Here is a 17,987-nt window from a genome sequence, read left to right as displayed (position 1 = left end):
CAAATATAAATAAATAAATAAATAAATAAATAAATAAATAAATAAATAAAATGGAGCATCTAGGGCTTTACACTATTACACAAACATTCAGAAGGCATCAAATTCTAGAGGTGACAAATATTAGGAAAAGAAAGAGCAATGCCTCCTGGAGCTATACCTTTTATTTACTTTCTTCCCTTTTCTTTTTTTGTGAAAGCATAACCTTTCTCATTTTTGGGGGGGGGGCATTAGATTCTCCTTCTCCTTTTTTGGGGGTGCTTGTGCCAGGATTGCATCAGGATTGAGTGGGTAAGAGACTATGCTGATTTCTGCAGGTGTGAAAGTTACTAATTAGAGCTCTGTTCTGAAGAATTAAAAATATATATTAAGATTGGATCTTTGTTACCATTATCTTGTGGTTCAACAAATATTTCAAAGCTTTCTGCAGATAAGAAACAATCTCAAGAATAACAGATTCCTTTCAATATGACCTATCATGAAGTACAATTCACTATCTCAGCTGCAACTATGATCATGGCATATTAAATGTGAGGTGTTCAGAAAACTGACCCTGCAGCAAGAGGCTTGCAATACTTCAACTGCTGCCACAAAATGGCTGCACGAGGCACCACTAAGAAAAACAAAATAACCTACAATTGCTGTGGAAACCTGTATCTCCCATGAAACCACCTCACAGAAAATAATTTTTCACTATACTGAATGTTTTTTTTCCTTTAATTTTAATTTTATTTTTTAAGAAAAGGAGTCTGTTTCCATTACTCACTTCAACTTGCAGAAAGGGTGTTTGCTACCCCAATTTCTGTAACTAATTAGCACATGAACTAATCAGCACGAACAAGGTTAAAGTCTTCATATTTAAAATGAAATAGGATCATCAAATATTCATCAAACATTTCCAGGTTCGAATCTACATTTTTTAAGTGAAATACATAGTTAATTCTTGGACTAATTAGTTGCTGAAAATTGCTGTGGCTGGTAATGATAAGAATATATAGCCTTCTTTAATGATGTATTACTTTATAAAGTCAGAAGATAAACTATGATTAACATACCGGATAACATTTTGATGATTACTCAATTAGATGAACACTACGATGTATTTGAAAATGGCAATGATCCTGATTTGATCATTTCAAGCAGAGAATTAGAGCCAGGAGCAATTTCAACCTTATTATGCTTGGGATCAGAAAACAGATCCCACCGTATGAATGCAAATTTTGCAGTGACTCCAGTGGAAGCTCTCTGCTATTGGAACACTGGAATCATATATGTCCAAACACATGTTGGTCTATTTATGAGTAGCCTCACTATTTAGGATCACAGCTGAAATTAGTAAATTGGTGTAAAGACAGCGGCATAAATGCACAGAACAACAGAATCCGCTGGAGAATATCATTCAGGTCAAGCACATGTCAAGTACCTTGAGATACTTGTACTTTGTCAACTCCTGCTTCGACACACACATTTCCAATTCATTCTGAGCTGATATCAGGCCTCATTGGCTCAGCATAAAGATGTTTCTATGTAAGCTGCACTCTATGTGAGCACCAAAAGCAAAGGACAGGGATAGGGAACAGGGATAGGGAACAATGTACTGTATGCATTCAAGCCAATTATACCATTTATAGCAAGGCAAGAAGTGGAGTCCCAATGGCACAGGTCATGAGCCTTTGCCACAAAGTTCCTATCCATGTGACATTACAACAACTCATTCCCTGGCTTCGAAAACTCAAGGAAAGAAATGTTTATGGCCTGGCAACCCTATCCACTAGAGTGGGACTACAGTCCACAGTCATGTAACTGTTGGCCTAGATCAGTGGTCCCCAACCTTGGGCCTCCAGATGTTCTTGGACTTCAACTCCCAGAAATCCTGGCCAGCAGTGGTGGTGGTGAAGGCTTCTGGGAGTTGTAGTCCAAGAACATCTGGAGGTGCAAGGTTGGGGACCACTGGCCTAGATTCATTGGACTCTCATGGAAATACCTTCCATCGCTGTCATTTGCATTATCATTGCTAGCCATTCAGGGTGTTGTATTTTATTAACTCTTAGTTAAATTTGTGAAGTCTAAGATGCTTTAACAAGATCCTGTGGGACTTACAGTCAGGAGTAAGTAAAAGCACAGGTCAGAAGCATTCAACTTTTGGATTACAACTCCCACAATGGCTCCGCCAGCACAATCACTGGCCAATCTGAGAGTTGTGATCCCAAAAGAAAGCAACATTCTTCATTGCTAGGTAAAAACAAAAGTTGTTTGTGAAAGAAGAGACCAGATTTGTGATCGGAGAAGCAAGAGTTTTTACCCATATTAGTGGTTCCTTAAATATGAAACTGGAATGGTGGTTTGCCCATGTTTGTTGGCTCTTCTCTCTCTCTAGGAGGTGTCAGGCAGGACATCAAAAGTAGTTGAGCAAGCTTAATGAACACCTGTTACGATATGCTTACTGCAGTGGTGCATAAAAGTCAAGCAGACCTTTTCAAAAGTGTTGTCCTAAATGAAAAATCCATCAAGTACATCTGCTAGGGGGTTGAATAGTAAGCATTACTTTTAGGCCTTTACTTTTCAGCTTAGCTTACCCCGGTATTCTTCATTAGAGATGGGCACAAAGTTTAAAACGTACCAGGAAATTCATCGAAAATCAGTAATTCGTTGATTCAGATCAGTTTGGGTTCGTCCAAACTGGAAAACCTGAACTTTCACAAACCACTGAATTTTGGGGTGATTTCTGAACCTCCTGGTTCGTTGCCTGCCTCCTGCCCCCTTCCCACTGCTTCCATTGCCTCCCCAACGTTTCTTGCAACTGCCTTCTCTTCCCAACACTGCCACCACCATCTTGAGAACCCTGAAACAGGCCGGTGGCCTTTGAGCATGCCCCCGCCTCTCAGCTCGAAAGTGGGGACATGTGCAGAGGACCCTTGGCTGGCTGTCTAACTAAAAACAAAGTGGCTGATTTTTTAAAAAGTTAGCCAGACTGTCAGCTGTCTTGGAGACCTCTGTGCATGTCCCCACCTCACAGCTGAGAGGCAGGGACATGTGCAGAGACTGGATGGCCTGTGGGAGCTGGCGACCTCTCAAGATGGCAGAAACAGTGGCGGTGGAGGAGGCAGTGGCAGGAAAAGAGAGGGAGGCAATGAGGGTAGTGGGAAGGGAGCAGAGGCAGGCTTGTGGGCAGGGAGACAGCCCACACAGCCTTTATTTTATTTTTATGTGCAAATGTGTTCAAAGTTTGGCTACCCTTCCTCAGCCACTTAAAGCTATTGTCAAGGCTCAATGAATCAGCATGAAGGTGTATATGTTTTATGATTTCTGTCTTTCAAAGTTTTCCCTGCTTCATTTCTCTGACATAACAGGGACCAGCCTCTGTGACATCACAAGTAAACATCCCCTCACCTCAGGTTTTGTCCCTCAGATCTTAGGGCATAAGATACTGCTGATCTGCAAACTGGAATAAAATGTGGGTTTGGTTTCACATAGCTACAGCTGTGAGATAAAAACTTCAGACGACCAAATGAGAATTTAAACATGGCATTATCCTGTTTCATTCACCAAATCTTACAGGGGCTTCATGTAGTGTCTCCTTCCCTTCATTCATAACCTTCCCTTGTTCTTCTTCTGCTTTTTCCAATTGTTTTTCTTACTGCAGAAAAATCTATTAATAATTAAAAAGACCAAATAAATTTACTAGTGAAGATCCCTCCAGTAGGAAACATACAAAGTACTGCTGCATTTGAGTTTTGTTGTCTTATAGCTGGTGCCAACAATCAGCATGCATGCAAAGGGACCGCAATATAGTGTGCATCACTTTTTAATATTATTAATGTTGGGGAATAATGGATATGGAATATGGAAATTTGGGAGAAGGAAAAGGACACTATCTGAGATATTCCATGGGCTTTCCATTGATGTCCATATGTGCAAGGGGGTTAAGAGAAAACTCTGCAGACATAAAGAGATACAGTTCACAGTTTCCTAGGTAGCACACATGGCACAAACCATCATGTCCCTGAAACTTACAAAACTCATGACAGAATCCTGCGTATTTCCCAGATTCATGAATCTACCTCATCTCAGTTCAACTCAAGGTCACTTTTTCACTCTGTTCCCAGTTCTGCGAAATTCAGTGTTGTTTCTTCTTCTACATATCATGTTTTCCCCCCAAATAAGACAGGGTCTTATATTAATTTTTGCTGCAAAAAACGCATCTGGGCTTATTTTCAGGGAATTTTTTTTTCATGTACCACAATCTACATTTATTCAAATACAGTCATGTCATCTTCTTCTGGTTGCCACACCATGGTGGAGGGCGGGGTTTCACTTAACTGGGGCTTATTTTGGGGGTAGGGCTTATATTACGAGCCACCTGAAAAATCATACTAGGGCTTTTTTTCAGGTTAGGTCTTATTTTCAGGGAAACAGGGTAGTATCTTTACTGAAGTACAAAAGCACAGAGGACTTTTGTAATCTCATCGAAATCCTTGCGAAGTTGTCTGCAACAAATGTTGGTGGAACCATTTACAGTTTATATTATGGAAAAAGAGTTCATTCTGAACCACCATTCACATGCTAAATATGTATCAAACCTACTGCAAATACTATTTACAACCTAGTGTAGGTGTCTCTGTGTACTTGTGTGTGTGTGTGTGTGTGTGTGTGTGTGTGTGTGTGTGTGTGAGAGAGAGAGAGAGAGAGAGAGAATATATATAGTGTTGAATAGTTACAGCAGAAGTGAACCTGTCTTGCTCGTGAAGACTGCTTTCAAAAATTATTAATGGTGCAACTGTAAAATTTGGATATATTAATACAGACCACACCATAGATTCCACTTGCTGGTAGCTCTTGTTCCAAGGGTGGCACAGATTGGCTTGAATTAAAGAGGGAAGATCTCATTAGCGATTACTATTCATATTTATATGAAATTGATCCGTTGCACAACACATCAAGCGGTAACATAACGTATTTTAAACTGCAGTTTACTTGCCATGGAATTCTGATGAGTTAGTAATTGATAATGACTCACTTGTTCATGAGTGGTTCATTTGGTCAATTTCTTTTGATATCGGTTCAAACACACCACTTCAAAAAGTTATTATGCACAGTCAAATGGTTTTTGCAAAAGGAGCCAGTACAAACAGAAAGGATGAAAAATCAAATAATATCTTCTTTCACAAGGAAGAATCAAATGGCACTTGCTACATCTATACTCTGCACCACATTGAAGGGTCAATTGTACCAGGGAGAGACAATCTAAATAAGCAGTGACAAAGGTGACGATTCAGCCCTGTTAAGTGTGCTTAAGACTGCTGAAATCAATAGGCTTTAGTCACTGAAATCAATCAGTGTAAGATTGTTGTTGGATAATACTTTTCACATGCAGAGGGTACTCTCTTCTTCTTCATCATCTTCTTCCATTATTGCCATCACTACTGACAGCATCTTCAAGATTACTATTTCATAGTATAAGAATTTCCTACTGCAGTTACATATTCAAGATTAGAAATGGGTAAAAAACAAACCACAAAGTAACACACACACACACACACACACACACACAGAGAGAGAGAGAGAGAGAGAGAGAGAGAGACATACACACACAAATCAGGCCATTTCATTGTTCATTTTCATTCATTTGCCCTGATCTCCTTCTGTTCCCTCCCTAGTCCACCTCATGATGAGCAAACCCCATCTCAGGTTCCCTCACATGAACCATTCATTTAATTTTCTCTAAGGCAGACCACTTTCCTGGGGGATCCGCTTTGTGGGAGCTAAAGCTCAGACACCAAATCCAATCTTCACCAAAGATGGAGAGGGTGGGGAAGAGAATCAGCTGAAGAGTTGCTGTAAGTTTAGTTTCTCTCTTGTGCACAGGTACCATTCTGCCTCTCCGAGAAATCCCCAAATTGCATGAACCACAAAAGAGTTCATTTTGTCAGGAAAGTTTCTGAAAGTTTATGAATAGAGGTGAACCACGAATCATTACAAACTGCCATTTCCTCTTTTATGCCCATCTCTCGTCAAGACCACTAATACGGATTAAAATCCTCACTTCTTTAACTAAATTATCCTTCTCTTCGGAATATTTCATTTTTGGAACCGTAACTCCCAGGATTACCTAGCCAAACAGGGCCAGTGCTCTTGCTAATTGAGGTATTATTGGATGCTCAGTCCAAAACCAAATGTTTCCCTTCTCTGCTTTTTACTCAGTATAAATCCCCCAGCATAGTGTTAAAGGATTCTAGCCTTAAATATTAGTGCAGCCCTAGGCATATTTACTCAAAAGCCAGTCCCACAATGTTTAGTGAGCTTCATGTAATAACAGACTTGTTTATGACTGTTGCCACAGATAACTGAATCACTCATATGACTGAGTCACATATAAAAATCTTGAGTAGGCAGCCATAGTAGCATGAATTGAATGATAGGCACAAAATGTCTTGAAAGCCCATTTTGTAAAGCCATCTTTCATAAACAGCTGCTTTCTAGACATTTGGGACTGAAATTTCCCCAATCCCCATTCGATGACCATGGTGGCTGGCGCTAACAGGAACTACAGTCCAGCAGGCTCCAGATGTTAATATATATACCTCAATGTATGAAATTATTGAGAAACATATTTTGACGGTTTATCCTTTTAAACTCAGTGTTAGAAAGAACTCTCTGCTGTTCTTGCAAGAACATGAGGAATGGGGTAGGAAGAATGAAGTGAGTCAAGGATTTATTATTCACCCACTGTGAGAACAGGGAATTGATTTGGGAGTTGATCTGGTTGAGCAGAATAAGCTCCTTTAAGAGCTGCTTCAGGCATAGTGGATTTCTGAAGTTGACACCGTACCTTTTCACCCTGTGGCTGGAGATGGACCATAGCACAGTGGGAGGGGGCATGGTTTAACCCCTGGCATTTAATTCTTCACATTTCCAGTTAGAAGGCTCACTTATCAAGTGATGGGAAGACATCTCTGCTTGAGTCAGCTGGAGAAAATAATACCAGGCTACATAGACGATGACTCACCTGCTAGAAGGCACCTTCTTATGTTTCCTGCTTCCATGACTTTATTTTGTTCAACATACAACCTTTACATGAACAAAAGATATATCTCGTACAGCTATTAATTCTAAGTACAATCAACACCAAAACTTCCTGGGGCGTTTGTTTGGTCATTGTTAGAAACAGGGTGTTTAACTAGATTAGACTTTTTGGACTGATCCGCAGTGATTTTTTTAATGTTCTTATGGGCTATCCACAATCTCCGAAAATTTGATAATGTTGAAAAGAATGGGACATACCCTATTCCACACAGAACCTTGGATTATGGCTGATGTTGCAAAAATATCCATCTTCTTAAGAAAATAAATTATTTCTCATAAAACATTGGATGGAAGAATTGAAGTACAGCTGAACTGCCACCCAGAAATGTATAGAGTGGTGTATTAGTTGCATTTACAGAGAACCTTGGCTAGTTTTAGAATTCTTGTATTCCATACAGCAGCCGCTGTTCAACAATTGTTTCTGGAAGCAAACTTATAGCTTGAGAAACTAACAATAAGCGGTTTAATTCTGTTCAGACCAAAATAATGATAAACAAGTATAATTGTTTTTTTTAAAAAAAATCACTCCCCAAAGTGTGCTAGGAAATCCTAATTTACTGATGGGTAGCTACTTTCTCTAAGTAGAAATACAGTAATTTAATAATCTTGGCTTAGCAGTCTTCTCCACAGAAAATTAACCAATTCATTATTGCTTATAATTTGCTGAGGCATAGCTGCCATATTTGTAAAATCAGCAGGTTCAGAAAGGGAGGGAAAATGCAAGTTTTAAAATGAATGTTCTCATTTTTCCCCTCCTTCTTCGACATAAATGACACAATTACTTAGCTCCCTCTAGTGCCACTTTCTAAAACAAACTTCACAGTAATGATTGCTTTCCCCGTGCAGTCTAAGGAGCAAATTAAAAATTCACTTGGCAATAATTAACTAGTGAAGTCTCAAAGGGTTTAGTAAGATTGTCAGGGACTAAAGCTGGATTCAAATAGTGTCACACTTAACAAAGGAGGGTCGTGTGTAGGCTTTTTTTCCCCAACAACAAAAATATGACAGCAATGTTCTGGTGCCATGTTGTCTGAACAATAGAGGCACATGCCAGTAAACTACAGCAGTCAGGGAGCAGTGATAACAAATGCAACCTATCTATCATAGTCATGACATTTGAAGTACCATTATTACAGCAGTGTTCATTTTCCCATTTAAACCCATCAGTTTCAGGACTGGTAATTTGGAACACCCACCCCACCCCACCTCCCTTTAAAGAAGGCACTCCAGAGAGAAACACAGCGGCTAGAATTTTTACCATTCTCAAAGGAGGAGCTCTGCTAGACTGCTTTTCAGCATGTGTAACTAAACAAAAGCAAAGTGTTTTAGCATCTCAGAAGACTAAGAGATTTATTTTAGTCTGAGATTTTGTAGATTAGTACCCACTTCTAATCTTTACCACCTCAGTGGGAAAGTAACGGTGTTCCATGTCTAGTTGTGCTGGCCACGTGACCATGGAAACTGTCTTCGGACACATGGTGGCTCTATGGCTTGGAAACTGGGATGAGCACCGTGCTCTAAAGTCAGACACAACTGGACTAAATATCAAGGGGAACCTTTACCTTACCCACTTCTTGTTTATAGATAGACACTAGGTATACTGTATAAATCTACACAGCCAGCATGGTGTACAGTGCAATGTGCAATATGTTGTAGTGGGCAGAGTGATGGACTAAGATTCAGGAGATCTGGGTCTGAATCCCTGCTCAGCAGAGAAATTGACTGGGGGATGGGTTAGAATGAGGAAAATCACTCCTTGAATATCTCACTTACTTTGAAAACCTTATTACAATCCATAATAAGTCAGTTGTGACTGGATGGCACATACCAACCACCACATATAAATCTATGATAAGTGTCTCAAGTTGATGCTGCCCTAGTAGGGTTTTCAGAAGTATATGAGATATCTAAAGAATGGTTTTGCCTGTGTTACACACATACACAACCCAAATCAAGGAGTCTCCATGGCCAAATGGGAATGTGAAGGTCTCTTGACTGCTAGTTCTCTATGCTGACTCACAGATACTCCCAGTAGGTGAGTCTAGCACTCCCACAGGAATGTACAGCCATCCTTCATTTTGTTGGCACATAACATAACATAATATAATTCTGTGGCAAAAACATTGAACACAATGGCTGGAATCTTGCTGGTGACACCCAGTGTAAAGAGGCAATCACAGAAGCAAGTCCACCTGCCCTGTAATTCGTCTTCGTGTGTTCAGGCAAGCAGTCAAATGTTTAGTTGCACAAGGGATGGCATGCAACAAGGAAAACCCCACTGTGCATTTCCTCTTATGTACGCCCTGTTCTCTAACAGGATATATCTGAGGAATTCAAGCATAATCCACAAAAATCCACACTGAAATAAATATGTTGGTCTTTAAGGTGCCACAGCACTTCTACTTTGGAATTTACTTTGGTGGGGGGAGTGTGTGGAAATCTTTTATGATATATATATATATATATATAGGATTGCTGGAACTGGAACAAATAGCGGGTCTGAGGGGAGGACGTTTAATCATATGAAACCATACAAAATCTTTGACAGTTGTCAAAAGCCTCACTAGCAGGAAGAGCTTCATCTTAGGCTTGGTGCAGTGGGTCTCCCGTAATTCAAAGGGGGTCTTCCTCAATCCTTCTTGGAGATACAGGAAGACAAAGCCTGAAAGTGAAAGTTAGGCGTAGATCTTTCCACTGCAAAGTGTGTTGTTTCTTTGATTTGTCTTTTTAATATTTGTGTACTTAGCTTTGAAGCATTGGATTCTTTTTAAGGAGAGAGGTGGGAAAGAAAGAAAGAAAGAAAGAAAGAAAGAAAGAAAGAAAGAAAGAAAGAAAGAAAGAAAGAAAGAAAGAAAGAAAGAAAGAAAGAAAGAAAGAAAGAAAGAAAATAAGTGGCCTGTTACTGAGCCCTTCCTGTGAACTAAGAGGTTAGGCCTCTTTTTCCTTCCTAAACCAGCAGAAAGAACCAGAAGACCTACCAATACTATTTTTCCCTTCCTCAATGCTAGTTGTACAGGTGTACTGGTTTCCATCTCTGTGCAATATTCAGTGCAAGATAACTTATACTAGCTGATCCAGAAAAGCAACAGAAGAGGATAGGAGCATCTAGACCAGGTGTGGGTAACTTGGTGGGGGCCTGAGGACAAATTATTGTCCCCAGCACTCCTTATGAAATGGTCTAGAAATAGCTGAAGTACCATGGTTGCTGAGGGCTCCAGAAGGAGAAAACTGATTTTAGAATGAGGCACCCTCTGCTACCCCTAGTATATTTTAAATCCCTTGAGAAACAATACTCATGAAAAGTAGCCCAGGCATGTTGCACATCCAAAATATAAATATCAGAAGTGTAACCAGAGGGGAGGACACACCTGTCTCTTGCATAACAGACTACAATTGATTATTATTCACATTTGTATTCTTGAAGGCTTTATTCAGATTATCTGCATTTACGACCCTTTCACTTGAACATATATACACTTCTTCCTTCAACAACACAGGGGTTAGGGATGCTGGACCCCCATGCAGTTACAGTATATCACAGAAGTGAGTACACCCCCTCACATTTCATAAATATTTTAGTATATTTTTTCATGTGACAACACTGAAGAAATGACACTTGGCTACAATGTAAAGCAGTGAGTATACAGCTTGTAAAACAGTGTAAATGTGCTGTCCCCTCAAAATAACACAACAAGCCATTAATGTCTAAACAGCTGGCAACAAAAGAGTACAGCCCCAAGTAACAATGTTCAAATTGGGCACAAGGTGTCAATATTTTGTATGACCACCATTATTTTCCAGCACAGCCTTAACCCTTTTGGGCATAGAGTAAACCAGAGCTTCACAGGTTGCTCAACAGCTTGTGCACCTCCACTTTCCATTTCAGGATGCTGCACAGATGCTGAGTAGGCTTTAGGTCTGGAGACATGCTTGGCCAGTCCCTCACCTTTACCCTCAGCTTCTTTAGCAAGACAGTGGTTGTTTTGGAGGTGTGTTTGGGGTCGTTATCCTGTTGGAATACTGCCCTGCGGCCCAGTCTCCAAAGGGAGGGGATCATGCTCTGCTTCAGTATGTTACAGTACATGTTGGCATTCATGGTTCCCTCAATGAACTGTAGCTCCCCAGTGCCGGCAGCACTCATGCAGCCCTAGACCACGACACTCCCAACACCATGCCTGACTGTAGGCATAACACACTTCTCTTTGTACTCCTCACCTGGTTGCCACCACACACACTTGACACCATCTGAACCAAATAAGTTTATCTTGTTCTCATTGGACCACAGGACATGGTTCCAGAAATCCATGCCCTTAGTCTGCTTGTCTGCAGCAAACCGTATGCAGGCTTTCTTGTGCATCATCTCTAGAGGAGGCTTCCTTCTGTGACAACAGCCCTGGAGACCAATTTGATGCAGTGTGTGGCATATGGTCTGAGCACTGACAGCCTGACCCCCCCCCCCCTTCAACCTCTGCAGCAATGTTGGCAGCACTCATATGCCTATTTCCAAAAGCCGACCTCTGGATATGATGCTGAGCATGGGCACTCAACTTCTTTGGTCAACCATGACGAGGCCTGTTCTGAGTGGAACCTGTCCTGTTAAACTGCTGTATGGTCTTGGCCACCCTGCTGCAGCTCAGTTTCAGGTTTTTGGCAATCTTCTTATAGCCTAGGCCATCTTTATGTAGAGCATCAATTGGTTTTTTTCAGATCCTCAGATAGTTCATTACCATGAGGTGCCATGTGGAACTTCCAGTGACCAGTCTGAGAGAGTGAGAGTGATAACACCTGCTCCCCCTCCACACCTGAGATTTGTGACACTAATGGGTCTCATGACACCAGGGAGGGAAGACGGCTACCTGGGCCCAATTTGGACATTTTCAGTTTTGTTGCCAGCAGTTTAGACATTAATGGCTGTGTTGCGTTATTTTGAGGGGACAGCACATTTACACTGTTATACAAGCTGTATACTCACTGCTTTACATTGTAGCCGAGTGTCATTTCTCCAGTGTTGTTTTATGAAAAGATATGCTAAAATATTTATGAAATGTGAGGGGGTGTACTCACTTCTGTGATATACTGTAACTGCATGGGGGTCCAGCATCCCTAACCCCTGTGTTGTTGAAGGAAGAAGTGTATATATGTTCAAGTGAAAGGGTCGTAAATGCAGATAATCTGAATAAAGCCTTCAAGAATACAAATGTGAATAATAATCAATTGTAGTCTGTTATGCAAGAGACAGGTGTGTCCTCCCCTCTGGTTACACTTCTGGTATTTATATTTTGGATGTGCAACATGCCTGGGCTACTTTTCATGAGTATTGTTTCTCAAGGGATTTAAAATATACTAGGGGTAGCAGAGGGTGCCTCATTCTAAAATCAGTTTTCTCCTTCTGGAGCCCTCAGCAACCATGGTACTTCAGCTATTTCTAGACCATTTCATAAGGAGTGCTGGGGACAATAATTTGTCCTCAGGCCCCCACCAAGTTACCCACACCTGGTCTAGATGCTCCTATCCTCTTCTGTTGCTTTTCTGGATCAGCTAGTATAAGTTATCTTGCACTGAATATTGCACAGAGATGGAAACCAGTACACCTGTACAACTAGCATTGAGGAAGGGAAAAATAGTATTGGTAGGTCTTCTGGTTCTTTCTGCTGGTTTAGGAAGGAAAAAGAGGCCTAACCTCTTAGTTCACAGGAAGGGCTCAGTAACAGGCCACTTATTTTCTTTCTTTCTTTCTTTCTTTCTTTCTTTCTTTCTTTCTTTCTTTCTTTCTTTCTTTCTTTCTTTCTTCTTAAAAAGAATCCAATGCTTCAAAGCTAAGTACACAAATATTAAAAAGACAAATCAAAGAAACAACACACTTTGCAGTGGAAAGATCTACGCCTAACTTTCACTTTCAGGCTTTGTCTTCCTGTATCTCCAAGAAGGATTGAGGAAGACCCCCTTTGAAATACGGGAGACCCACTGCCAATCAGTGTAGGCTCCACTGAGCCAAACTGACTGATAGTTAGACTCAGTGTAAGGTACTTTTCTGTTCTCCACATTTTAAGTATATTAAATGCTTGCTCTTTCATTCTTATGTCAGTTTCCACATGTTTTCACATTTCCCATCCAAGCATGTATGCATGCTAGTTTCCATAACTGTTAGCTCCATTTAATTGTTTAAATAACAGAGTTTATGAATTTTACTCTCACAACTATCCTGTGTTTTATGCAACATATCAAATATTGGGAGCTACCTCAGGATGTAGGGACACAGCAGGTTTTATCAGCTTCTGATAATAGCAAAGAGTAAAACGAATGTCAAAATAGCACACGATGATAACTTACCTTTTCTCCCTTGGGTAGGAAGGATTCCTATCATTTTCTCCAGAGCTTAGCCAAAGTCTTTCTTCTGGACCACAGAATTCCTCAGCCATCATGCCCATGAAGTCATCCACAATAGTCTTCTTCATGTTATGCACCCCAGTGGTGCTGTAACTACCCCACCCCCCGCTTGTTCCACCCATTTGATAACCTGCAAACTGATGAGATACGGCAGTGGGGGGAAGAGACCCATATATTTTCAGGTGTAGACCTCTTTCTCTACTGGAATACATCTGGATACATATGGGTGGTCCAGTTCATATAGGAACCTATGAGTGCACAGCTTGGGTGGTTGTGAGATGCTTCTTTTTTGTTTATTGGTTTGTTTCTTGATAGATTGATATTTCTCCCTTTCTACCAAAGCTGGGGCTAAAGAAGGTACAGATAACTAAAGAAGGTACAGATAAAAGCATACACAAACAACAGGAAATGAATCGTAATTTTTGAACATGTCTGAATTAAAAGCATAGAAGAAAGGAAAATCCAGCATCCACCCATTAAAAGCTCCTTCCTCCATAACATCACTTTCCAAAACCCAATCTTGCTAACAGACAGGCATCTGCAGGTGGGAAGCGAAGTCACAGGTGAAACCAGTGGGACATTTTTGCTTGTCCTCCACATGTGTGGTATACCTGCTGGATTTGCAACACGATCACTAAAGGTGTCTTTTCATCTCACTGTTTGCTTCTTCTACTTCTTGCTCTGGCCCCTATGAATGCTTCATAATGCCCACCATTTTTAAGCATCATAACCTTCCTCCAAGGCATCTGTGTTCAAACATTTCTGTCATGATTCTAAGTGGAAACCCAGAATTCTAGAACAGCCATCGTTTTTCCCTCCTGCCCTGTGTAAGCAGAGGGGCCCGACTCTCTGCAATAAAGCCAGAATGCCAATATGTCCGCCTTTGCTCTTGTGACCTTCATGAGCCCAGCTGATGAAATATGAAGTATAATTTTATTTTAAGAAATGGAAGGTGTTTGACAGATAAATTCCGCTGCTGTAATTTCCACAATGAATGACACTTTCCTCAGTACTGCCACACCACCTGCTGCTAAGTACAAAGATGATTAGCCACAAACTAACCCACTACAGAATTATTATCAGTATATATTTGCGTGATGAAGAACTAATGGGAATTATGCAGATTGCATTTCCTTCCCTGCTGAAGGCAACCAACCTTCACCATCAATAGCAAATGGAAAACAGAACTCAGCTGTGGGAGAACAACAGAGAGGGCTTCTCCTTCTTCTCCTTAAAATTATTATTATCAGTAGCCCTAGTATTTTATTTCCAAATAGGTTCTGTTGATTATTCTGATGCTCTAAGACACATGTTTCTTTTTTCATGTAATTATGAGATGAGAAATCCAAGGACCATTTTTAAAAGCTTAACAATTTCCAGAGCATGCTAATAGAGTTAAATAGAAAGTAGCCCCACCGCTTTAATGCGGCATCTCAAGCCGCTGCACATCAAAGCAGCTTTTTATAACTCCACCAGTATGTAGTGCAAACCAGTAGCAATTGGCCTCCATAATCACATTAGGAAAGCTGCTTTGAATGTTTTCTCTGTAGTGGAAGTATTAAAGCCTGATTTTACTCAATGGAAGTTTATTTCAGCTTTCGTCTGTAGAGGCCCTCTGGCGATTCCTGTGCGTGTCTCAGTGAAATTACACAGTGGAAGTGAGTGTCCCATGTGAAAAAAGGCCCATACCATGATGGGCTTTCCTTTACTGGGAGGGAGGGAAAAGACACCTTTGTTCCTTATTTCATGATTGTGACCCAGAGCCGTTTGTCACTGCTGGCTGGAGCCACTGACACTCAATCAGCATAACATTTTTCAGTGCAAAGCTTCTCTTTTTTTTTCTGCAAGATTACAGCCCCAATTGCCCTGATTGGGGTATTTGTTACAAATGAAGGAGTTCATCTCCCTCAGTCTGTGTCATGTTCTAATAACAACAAGTCTGTTGTGTGTTACTTCCACATTAATCCTCAGCCTAAAACTCCAATATAAATGCTGATTTCCATATGAATTTTTAGTATATTTTAGCTCACAAACATTGATTTTTAGAATGTCTTTCGGGGCTTCTTCTACCTGAGCACAGAACAACTTCAGAAGTGACAAGATTCTAGTGGATTAAAACTTCTGATCACTTCATGGTTCCAGGTGCTAGAAATCATGGGAGTTTGGATCAGAAAGCTATAAATATACAGAGCAACCTTTCTCTCTCAAATTAAAAGGAGAAGCACTCTGCTTGCAAATGAACTCTAGATAGTAACTCTTAATTAATTAATTAATTAATTAATTAATTCCATTTATACCCTGCCTATCTGATCAATTGCGACCACTCTAGGTAAGTTGATCACTCTAGTGATCAACTTACCTGATGAATGAAAGACTAACCTACAAATAAAGAGGTGCCACACTACCTTGATTTAAGCAATTGTTGAGAGTATTTTTTTTAAAAAAAATTGCTGACAGATATTCACCATAGTCTACCACTGCATTGCTTGATTGGAGCTGGGAAGTGTGAGACAGACATGGAACTGTGTGAAACCCTTGAATTCTGAGGTTTCTCATGGACTTGGTAGCAACACTTTATTTCCTCTGGTGTAAATTCTTCACACATATCAGTCTATAGAGATTCTCGCATATCTGATATCGGATTACCATAATTGGCTAATGACTAAAGCAGGAGGCATCTTCACCACCACCACCACCAAACTTTGAGACCATCCCCAACCTGAGCAAGCACCCATCCTAAGAATCTCAATATACTTCAGCTTTCTAAGATGTTTCAGATGAACCATCCTGAATGGTGAATGTCATTCTTTGAAATTCTTATTCAAAAATCACAATGTTGATTACAGCTGGATGAAAAGGTAACGTCGTACCATAACTGGAGCTATAGTATGTAAAACAGAATGCATTTGATAGTACACATCTAATAATTTATTTATTTATTGAACTTATATGCTGCCCACACTACCCAAAGGTCTCTGGGCAGCTTACAACATTTAAAATACAATAAAAAGGCAAAATAAAAGAGCAAAATAATTCAGTGTAAGATAAATAAAGAAATAATAACTGATAAGAAAGGCAGAAGGCGGCTGACCTCCTTGTTGAATCAGTTTGGTTGCATAGGCTGCTTTGCAGTGATTAGAATCCAACTAAATCCCTCAGAATAATTTCTTTTCACAAGACAGTGTTTTATTCCAAATATTCAAAAGTTTTGCACTCAGTGAAAGGGAGAAAAATCATATAATATAAACATACCCTAAGAGAAGTCTGGTTCAGAAATCTGTTCTCTCTCTCTCTCTCTCTCTCTCTCTCAATTAGCTTTGTTTCCTTCTAATCAGTACAGTTTTTATTCTGCATTTCACTTACAAAGTAAGTTTTTTTAAAAATTACACAGTCAATTCCAGGATCCATAGAAGCTGAAGATCTTCTTGCATATACTAAATATACAGTATACTTATGGGAAGAAGAATCAACTGCCTGTTTGATTAATTGCCTTAGTCACATATTAAAAACTTTTGCTTCTTCTCCCATTAAAAGTAACACTAATGAGCTATGGCTGTGACCTTCAAGCGGAAAGGCACATGCGCCTCAACCCCTTCAATATTTACCACCCAAATTTAATCTTTATAATGGACGCCTTAAAAGGAATCAGATAGAAAATACTAAGAGCTGCTCCAAAACTAAAACACTTAGGGAAGATTTTGATTAATGCCTTGTGATTAATCAATTGATTAATATAGTTTTCAATACAGATGTTAGGACACTGTCTACTTTAATCAACCATTCTGAAAACAGAAAAGACAAATGATCTATTTTTGTGTCAATTTCCCTCCCCAAAAAAGGCCTATTTTAGCAGTTATGTAAATTATGACATCAACCCTACTTAGTATGCTTAAATTTTCCCCATACATTAAAAACCTTTAAGCATCGGAACTATTAATTAAATAATTGTCACCCCTTTTGGCAGGACGTCTTTAAAGCTAATGAGAAAGAAAGAGCAGAAGGGGGGGGGAGGAAGAGATGGAGAGAGATTTAACCAAATGTGTACTTCACTTTTAAAAGAAATTGTTTCAGCATTATGCTATAATCCATATTTAAAGCCTTCCCAATATTTTTGTTTAACTCTGAGGCAGCTTCTAATTTGTGATTATGCTCTCCACCATACTAAAACTGAAATCTTTATTTCAGTCAAAAATAATCACCCTGTAATTACCATGACAAACTGCCCAGGCTGTATCATTGTGGCCATTTCGACTAATGATATTGTATTATAATGCCTAGCAATAGACTTCAAATGGAAAATATAATTATGTGCATTAGTTTGTCTAAGCATTTATAAGATCACATATCCATCAGTTATCAGCCTTCATAAAAAAAACTATACATCACTGTCACTGCTGGTTTTGTTCCTGGAAATGTGGGCCTTTATAAACTAACCAAAGATGTGAGCTTTAAATTTCATGTCCTATGGTTCCCATGCTGGCCCATGGAAGCCAAGCATTTCTATAATTGTTATTATTATT

Source organism: Pogona vitticeps, chromosome 1, assembly GCF_051106095.1.
Source record: "Pogona vitticeps strain Pit_001003342236 chromosome 1, PviZW2.1, whole genome shotgun sequence".
Lineage (NCBI taxonomy): Eukaryota > Metazoa > Chordata > Lepidosauria > Squamata > Agamidae > Pogona > Pogona vitticeps.
The sequence above is the reverse complement of the archived record's forward strand: the minus strand, read 5'-3'. Positions refer to the sequence as shown.